The 9353-nt window shown below is 40.3% G+C and overlaps 1 non-coding gene across 1 annotated transcript; it reads right to left on the reverse strand.

The window, feature by feature from the left end:
- Positions 1-8119: 8119 nt before the first annotated feature.
- Positions 8120-8192, reverse strand: Trnar-ucu (transfer RNA arginine (anticodon UCU)). The gene has a single exon. It is a non-coding gene; the product is annotated as a tRNA-Arg (tRNA).
- Positions 8193-9353: the final 1161 nt, after the last annotated feature.

Raw genomic sequence — 9353 nt, forward strand, 5'->3', positions numbered from 1 at the left:
CAACAGTAGTCCGTGAGGCAGCTTCTGCAAAACGAGAGGACTGGGACAGAGGTACTACTACAAAGCCTCCCCAGCACGGCTGACATCATGCAGTCATCCACCTCACTCGGCACATAGGCCTACATTTTAAATGAATTGATGAACCATTCAGCACATGTTTAGTTGCATTATGTGCGACATATAATTTTTTTTGAAGCTGTCTGTGTTTGTTTTATGCTTTAAGAAAAATAGGCAGTGAGTTATATAGGACCGCACCTGAATAAAGAAGGCTTGATTTGAAAAGGTCAATACGTGGAGTCGGTGTTATGATTTTTAATCTGTTATAGTTCAAAATAAAATTATCATGTCTCCGGTGCATATTCTGACATCACTGTATGCATCATAACACCTTTATTATACATTAATCTTTTTTGAAATGGTAATACTTGCACATTTTTATAATCAGATTCTGAAGGAGTATTAAACAGACCGATATACAGACAGACATAATGAGACATGACTTGTTGTAAAAAGAGAGAGAGAGAGAGAGAGAGAGAGAGAGAGAGAGAGAGAGAGAGAGAGAGAGAGAGAGAGAGAGAGAGAGAGGTGAAAAGAGAGAGAGAGAGAGAGGTACAGGCGAAAGAGAGAGAGAGAGAGAGAGAGAGAGAGAGAGAGAGAGAGAGAGAGAGAGAGAGAGAGAGAGAGACACACACACACACACACACCCACACAGACACACACACACACACACACACACACACACACACACACACACACACATACACACACACACACACAGAGCGCACAGCTAGGGGTGGGGGGGGGGGAGGGTGGAGCTCAAGCTGACTGTGAAGACGTTGGGGTTCGAACCAAAACTTTTCATTGAGAGTTTGGCGGGGTTAAAACCATAGTACACCTACACATTCGTGGAATTTTCAGCCCGTGAGCGAAGAAGGTAAAGAAGAAGAAGAATAAGAAGAAGATTAAGAGTTAAATTGTAGTTCATTGACGCAGGTAACGCAACATGATATGTCTTTCGCCTAAAACAAAGGGCACTATGACCAAACTTACCTCATTGCATGCGTTCGGTTTATCGACATCTGAATCTGAATCCGATATGGTACGTTGCTGCATCCAGATAACTGGCGTTGGTGCAACGGGTGGGGTGCGCAACGTGCTTGTTATCGTCAACTAGCGGGTGCCAGAGCCGACTTGAAGGCCTCAGTACTGTCTGGATGTACTGTCCTATTATCTAGGGAGTTCCAGGCTAGTATTGTGCGTTGAAAATGAGCATTTACAAATTGACGCCGTGGATAAACAAGACGTCATTATATACTCACCACAACAGTCCGTGCGGTCGACACGCGTGTCTGGTGCCCACTGGGCTCGCGATTGATTTGTATGCATTTGTCTTTGCTTTGTTGGTTTGTTGTTTTGCTTTTTACAACAAGTCATGTCTCATTACGTCTGTATATCGGTCTGTTTAATATTCCCTGTTTGTGCCTCTATGTTGCTGTCTCTGTCTCTGTCTGTCTGTCTGTCTGAATGTCTGTGTGTGTGTGTCTCTCTCTCTTTATCTCTCTCTCTCTCTCTCTCTCTCTCTCTCTCTCTCTCTCTCTCTCTCTCTCTGTAATACATTGTTTTGCTGAGCTAATGTATTGTTGGGTTACTTTCCGTTTATCTTCATTGCTTTACACCCAATTTTGAACACTACCTTATGATCTACAATGCTTCTCTTCTACATAATGCGCTTCATGTACATAAACTTATATCTTCTACCATTAATGTTTTTATGTAACCTTTTTTTGTTGTTGTCATAGTTATAGTAAAATAGTTTAGTCCCTCTTTAGGGCGAGGGCCAGATGCAAAAAAAGCATACCTATGCTTATTCTTGTCACCCTCGAAAAATAAAGATTTGTCATTGTCATTGTCATTGTCATTGTCTCTCTCTCTCTCTCTCTCTCTCTCTCTCTCTCTCTCTCTCTCTCTCTTTATATCTCTCTTTATCTCTCTCTGTATTGCTACAGACAATGATCTGACAAAAGTCTGGAAAATGACAAGCCTCATCTCACCTCCAGTTTCTGATAAAGAAGAAAACTTGTGCAACTCATACATTCTACTGGATAAAATCCTCAACCAAAACAACGAGGAAGAAATAATATCTTACCAAAATGCTCTCACTGACACCAACATCAACGACACTTCTGTTGAAGACACTTCTGGTAGTTGCAATGTAAACACATACAATATGCCAGAAGTAACAGCTATTAACAATGAATCTGCTTCTAATTGTAATGAGATCATTGACGACAGCAACAAAGAAACCAATACAAGTAAAACTCCTCTTGTTTCTGAAACCAGCATCTTCGTGCCTTCGAACGAAGAGCTTTATGATCTGGTGCTTCAGCTCCAAAGTGATTTGCTTGACTCACAAACGAGATCAGACAGAAAAGCAAAAGCCGAAAGGCAATACTACAGTACAGAAATAGAAGAATTAAAGGGAGAAAACATGAGAATAAAACAGGAACTAGAATCAATGAATAGAAAGAATCAAGCATTGCATAATAAAATTCTTGACTTAAAAAACCCTCAGCTTTCTGCTACCAAAAATACCAAAGTCAAGTCTTCTGTGACTGCTTCAAATAAGCAGCCTCCAACCCCCTCTCCCGTCTCATCGGAACATCTCCAGTCCCCTAGTTGTTCTTCTAACCTGTCAAACGAAAGTGCAGCTGTGATTTCGATGTCTGCATGTGATGAACAACAATCTGACGGTGAGTGGCCTGAGCTGTCATCAATAGATTCTGACACTTCCACCCTCATCATTGGTGACTCAGTTGTGTCAGGCCTCCATCAGGCAAAGATGAACATTGACAATGAAAGATCACAAGTATTGTCTCTTTCTGGCCTTGACAGAGAACAACTTATTGGGCTTCTAAAAGGAACAGCAATACATCCCAACGTCACCACAGTTGTCCTGCATGTAGGGAGCAACGACTGCAAGCGTGGTGGCGTCCTTGGAAAAGGAGCATGGCGCTCGATCATTGCACACACTCGGCGCTGTTTTCCAAAAGCAAGATTAATCATGTCTTCAATATTGCCCCACCGAGATCAACATGAACATATCACAGCATGTATAAATGAATCAAACGACAACTTAATGCAGCTCTGTCATCAACAGCACATTGATCTTGTCAACAATGACGTCAGCTTTTTCACCATACGAGGGGACATCAAAACAAGATGGATGAGGGATGCTCTACACCCCAACAACAGAGGGACAAGTGCCTTAGCTATCAACATCAAGCGTAGTTTCTCTGGCAACATCCCTGAAAACAAACATTCAACAACATCAAGACAATATCATAATGATGTTGGACGATCAGAAAAACGAGGAAACGATGATATATCATCATGGTGTGATAAGACCCAACCACGTCCTCAAAGGCAAGCGACTGCATCATTCGTTGGACGTCACTACGGACCCAAAACTTCAGGCCCGCCACAACACCAACAGCCTCCAGGTCAAGTTCTTCAACCTTTAATGGCATTGTCAACTGCTCCGGGAGTCAGCCAACAACCGGGTGTACATGTATTTGCTGAGCCCCACCCTCGGATCAGTGCAAGAAACCTGGATCAGCACCTCGGATGGCACTCACAGGAACAAAAACCTCCTCTCTTCCATTTCCCTAATATGCCACGTCAACAGCTGCCAGAATTGTATAGACCTGAACATATGTCTCTGCATCAACAGAGCATGAGATCAGAGGCTCTGAGTGCCCTCGACAAAAAGTTAATGTTTGATCTACTATCTAGAGCACTGTCTTCCATTTAAACCCAGCGGTGTGCATCTGTGTCGCTTTTTGCAATATCAGTTATTGTGTTAGGATATAAACGGTTTCGTTTTAACCGAAGTCCTGAGTCTGAGTCAGCTGCCTCTTTTCAAATAACCTTGTAAGTTAATTGTGTTCATTCTGTATAAATATGCGTTCAAAAAGTGGATTAAACATTGGACACGTGAACGTATATCACTTGGGGAACAAGCTGCATGATGTCAGTTTACTTCTCAATACGTCACCATCGCTTCATCTACTTGGGTTAACAGAGACAAGACTGTCAAACCTAAAGCATAATGATGATTCTGTTGAGATTCAGAATTATTCTTTTATAAGACGTGATGCTGCTCATCCAAATCACACGGGAATCGGTGTGTATGTGCACAACGATTGTTTTCATGTTGTAAAACGCCGGCATGACCTTGAACCACAGAGTGTAGAGTGTATTTGGCTAGAAGTAAGGCCAAACAATTCATCTCCTATTCTAGTTGGATTCTTATACAGAAATCCCGCCTGCACGGATGAATGGTTTGATGACTTTATAGATATGATGGACAAAGTCAACGTGTGCAATTGTAATATGCTATTATTGGGAGACTTTAATATTAACATGTTAGTAAACCAGTCTCAATGGCTTGACAAAACTGAATCGCTAGGTATTACTCAACTTATAAAAGAGCCCACAAGAGTAACTAGCATGTCTTCAACTCTTCTGGATCATATATACACGAACAATGATAGCATGGTTCTAAATGCTTCAACATCTAATATTTGCATGAGTGACCATAAACCGATCACGTGCACTTGGTCGTGTAAACGACCAAAGGTAATGTCAAAAGGTCATACCTATATCACGTATAGATGTTTTAAAAAATTTGACAAGTCTGCGTTTTTACTTGACTTAAGTTTGGCAAATTTCCAATTGGTGTCAAATTGTTTTGATCCTGAAGAAGCTGCATTGTTATTTGTCAGAACATTATTATCTGTTGTTGACAGACATGCTCCAATCCGCAGGAAAAGAGTTAAATTTTCGACTGTACCGAACTGGATGACAGGTGAAATTAAAGATGCTATGTTAGTTCGAGATTTTCTAAAAAAAATTAAACAGTTTGAACTTTACAAAAAAATGCGAAACAAAATTTCTGAATTGGTGAAACTTGCAAAAAAGAAATATTTTCAAAATCTTATAATAGATAAAAATGACATATGTCAGATTTGGCGTGCAATGAATGAACTGACTAGTAAATCACGCAAAGCCCCATCCTGTATTAATCCTAATATAACTGCTGATGATTGTAATAGTTACTTTCTATCTATGACCGACAATGTTCTTGATTCCTCAGCCAGTTCTGATCAGATTGGCTATAATTAAGGTGCCTGAAGTACTCAGTCAATTTTGTAATGAGAAACTTTTACCATCTGACTCGTTTGATATACCTGTAATCACAGTCGTTGAAGTTGGTGCACTAATTTCTAAACTAAATAACAAAAAAACAATGGACACAAACAATCTTAATTCACAAATTGTAAAAATGTCACTTCCTTATATTGTAAACAGTTTAACCCATGTATACAATCTCTCTATCAGGAAGAATGTCTTCCCATCAGTGTTTAAAACGGCTAAAGTTATTCCAGTACCAAAGTCAAAAGACACCGATAGCCTTGACAACTACAGACCGATATCTATTCTCTCTATACTGTCTAAACCCCTGGAAAAGCATATACACACCCATCTCCTTAAATATGTTGAAGAAAACAATATTTTTCATCCTTATCAATCAGGTTTTCGTCCTAAACATTCATGTCATACTGCCCTTACCCGGCTCTGTGATACCTGGCTAAAAGCAATAAACAATCGTGAAATGGTTGGAGCGGTATTCCTTGATCTCAGGAAAGCATTTGACTTAGTTGATCACGCTATTTTGTTAGACAAATTACTTATTTACCTGCAAAATAGCTCATCTGTGTCCTTTTTTACATCATATCTGTCAGATAGGAAACAAGCAGTCTACCTAAACGGTTCATATTCATCACAAGGCACTGTAAAATGTGGAGTCCCACAAGGTTCTATCCTTGGTCCCTTACTGTTTGGACTATACATTAATGATTTACCATTACACCTCAAACAAGAAAATGCTGTACTTGATCTTTTTGCGGATGACTCAACACTTCACAGCAGTAATACAGATATAAATCTCATAAGAAAAGTACTCCAAGAAAGTATAGCAAATATTAATGATTGGTGTAATTGTAACAGAATGGCACTGCATCCTAAGAAAACAAAAAGCATGTTAATAACCACAAGACAAAAACACCAGCGACAGCCTCTGAGCCTTGATCTTATGCATGGTACAGTTAGCATTGCTCAAGTCCATCAACACCGTGTGCTTGGAGTTGTAATTGATGATGAACTTAACTGGCGCTCTCACATTGATACAGTTTATAAACGAGTTTCTAGGAACCTTTTCTTACTTAACAAGCTCTGGTGCGTTGTTTCTGTGGATGCCCTCAAAATGTTTTTCCACGCACACTGTCTCTCTCACATTTGCTATGCATCTACTGTCTGGTGCAATGCCAGTGATGTTCATATAAAGAAAATAAACACACTTCACAAGAGAGGTGTAAAGTTATTAAACCGAGATCCCAATATGACTACTCAAGAAAAATACACTCAACTGAACATTCTTCCGCTACATCAGCAGTTCTTTTTAAATGCTAGTGTTTTCATGTTTAAAATGTACAACCATGAAACACCTTCATACATCCAAGACCTGTTTGAGCGTCCTCCTGGTAGAGCGAGGCTTTTGAATTATACGCTACCGCTCCCACGCATTGATTTGTATAAATCTAGTTTATCCTACTGGGGATCGCTTGTGTGGAATATACTTCCAATGTACTGTAAAACATGTCAAACCCTTTCATCTTTTAAAAAAAATGTTCGAAAATATCTTTGTCAAAAATAATTCTCTCCCTACGCTTTAAAATCATAACTGTTACTGCATAACATCTTAATCATCATTTTATTAATCAATGAACCACGTTATTATAACTAGTGTTTTGTTACTTTTAACCTGATTACAAATTCTTAGTTAATTAGTTATTCGTTTGGCTGTTCAATACATGTTATATAAATATATAATTGTAATGTATAATGTCATGTATGTCTAAAAGGGACAGGTTGGAAGATTAGGCATTGCCTAAAACCTTTATCCCTTTGTATTAAAGTTTTGAATCTGAATCTGAATCTGAATCTGTAGCTCTCTATTTGTTTATCTCTCTACCACCGCCATTTAAAGCGAATTGTCATTTATAGATTGAAACATCATGGTATTGTATTCCTCATCTTCTTCTGAATTCAAACAACATGTTATGTCTTCTTTAAAAAAAATTAAAAAAACGCGCTCAGAATTAAAGAAAGTAGGTTGAATAAAATTGTTCGAATGCTTCGCGGAGACGAGCGTGACCCGAGGGGGAAGAATAAGAAGGGGAGTGGGGGGAGGGGGGAGGGGGGAAGGGGGGGGGGGTTGTTGGGAGGTGTCTGTATGTCTGTCAGAAGTAAAAACAGACCTCCAGTTTGTGTTATGAGTTACTGTCGACGCTATAGTTGGAACGAATTAGGTTTACATACACATGCAAAATTGAATTGAGTTGAATTGAATTGAACTTTTTGTTTACAAGGATTAAGATTTAAGGTTGAGTCTTTTCTTACAATCTGTCCTTGGCAAAGAAAATAGAAGCGATGCACGCACATTGGACAGAGCGTTGACTTGAAAATAATATGGAAAAACTAAAATATACAAAACGTTATTGAAGACCAGTCGTAAGCTGCATTAACAAAAGCAGGCCGGTGTAACACGAGAACATTACTCCCACGAGATGTGTACTCCGGCGTAAATATTTCGTACGTAAATGTTACTCCCTTTACGAAAACATTACTCCCCCATAACACGAGAAAATTACTCCCCACGACAGGTGTGTTCTGAGTAAACAGTTCGTACAAAAATGTTACTCCCCTGACGAATAAATTACTCCACCCTAACACGAGCAATTTAACTGCCCACGCCGGGTGTACGAAACTGTTACTCTCTTGTCCCCTGTTAGGCCTGGTTGTAGAAGGGGTGGAGGGAGGAGCAGCGTACGACAGGTGTACTCTGAGTAAAACTGTCGTACGAAATTGTTACTCCGGAGTCAAATTTTCGTGGAGTAAAAATGTCGTTTTACACGACATTACAAATCAATAATACCACACATGCGTTCTGTTTCTAAAGCAAATGGATTTTAAACAGACACTGAGTAAGCAAAAGAGTCATCCCCGGCGGGATTCGAACCCGCGACCTCTGGATTAGAAGTCCAGCGCGCTATCCACTGCGCTACGGGGACTCATATCAAACTCAAAGCAAACCACCTTAATAACAAGTCCTCGGTGAGTGAACATAATGCGTGTTATACGACTCAGGTTAGCAAAATAAAAAAAGGTCTTCGGGTGTGGTTAGCCGAAACTATCTGAATGTATAGTCTCGCCGAAGAGATTCTTTTTTTGAGTTGATCTTTCAGTGTAATGCCTGCAGATTGACTCAATGTTTGTATATCGCTTCACGTGACTTGTATAGTTGTGCCTTATTATCGATCATTGTGTGTGTACCAGAGGTTTTGCCTCGCGGGCATCATGCAAGCCGGTTGTGTCGAGCGTTTTGAGATAAATTCAGTATCTGTATCACAAGTGTTTGTTTGTCTGTCTGTCTTTCTACTTCAAATATCATGCAATGATCGACGTACTGCACGAGCATGTAACGTGTTGGTTTTGACAACTAGTACACGTTCCGATGACCTATCATTTTTTGTTTGTATTCTACATTTTTTAAAGTAAGCAGTCTGTTTCTGGAAGCCCTCAGTGTTAGGTCTGTGACAAGACCTCGCGTCTGCCTGGACTGTCAAACGGACATGGTGGATACCTCGTGTTCTTTGAGATTAATAAACACAGGTTTGGTGGAACGGTTTAGTGTGAGGGAATGGGGGTGGGGGATCGTTATGGTGTGATAAAGTGATGACATCGGCGTACTGGCAGTGATTCTTCTCGTCGCCATTACCGTAAACTGCATTGTAAGACCCCAGTATCGAGCAAACTTGCGTCTGTGTGTTAGTATTCCGACACCAGAAACAGGCAAAGGCAATGCAATGATTAAGCATGCATTCTTCTGCAGTATGCAGGATTTAGCGTTTGATATTTGGTGAGTGTGGCCACATGATAGTGAGGGATTACCTAACAATGAGACATTGTTGTATTCATGCTGTAGTGCGTAGAGCGAGACTGTCTACCATGGATCCTCAATAACAACACCCGCCTGTAACTCTTTAATTGTGTTTTGTTGAAGTATTATGTGTGTGTGTGGGTTTGTGTGTGTGTGTGTGTGTGTGTGCGTGTGTGTGTGTGTGTGTGTGTGTGTGTGTGTGTGCGTGCGTGCGTGTGTGTGTGTGTGTATGTGTGTGTATATGCGTGCGTGCGTGTGTGTGCGTGTATGTGTGTGTGTGTGTGTGTGTGTG

This window comes from Littorina saxatilis, unplaced genomic scaffold, assembly GCF_037325665.1.
Source record: "Littorina saxatilis isolate snail1 unplaced genomic scaffold, US_GU_Lsax_2.0 scaffold_3210, whole genome shotgun sequence".
In the NCBI taxonomy this organism is placed as follows: Eukaryota; Metazoa; Mollusca; class Gastropoda; order Littorinimorpha; family Littorinidae; genus Littorina; species Littorina saxatilis.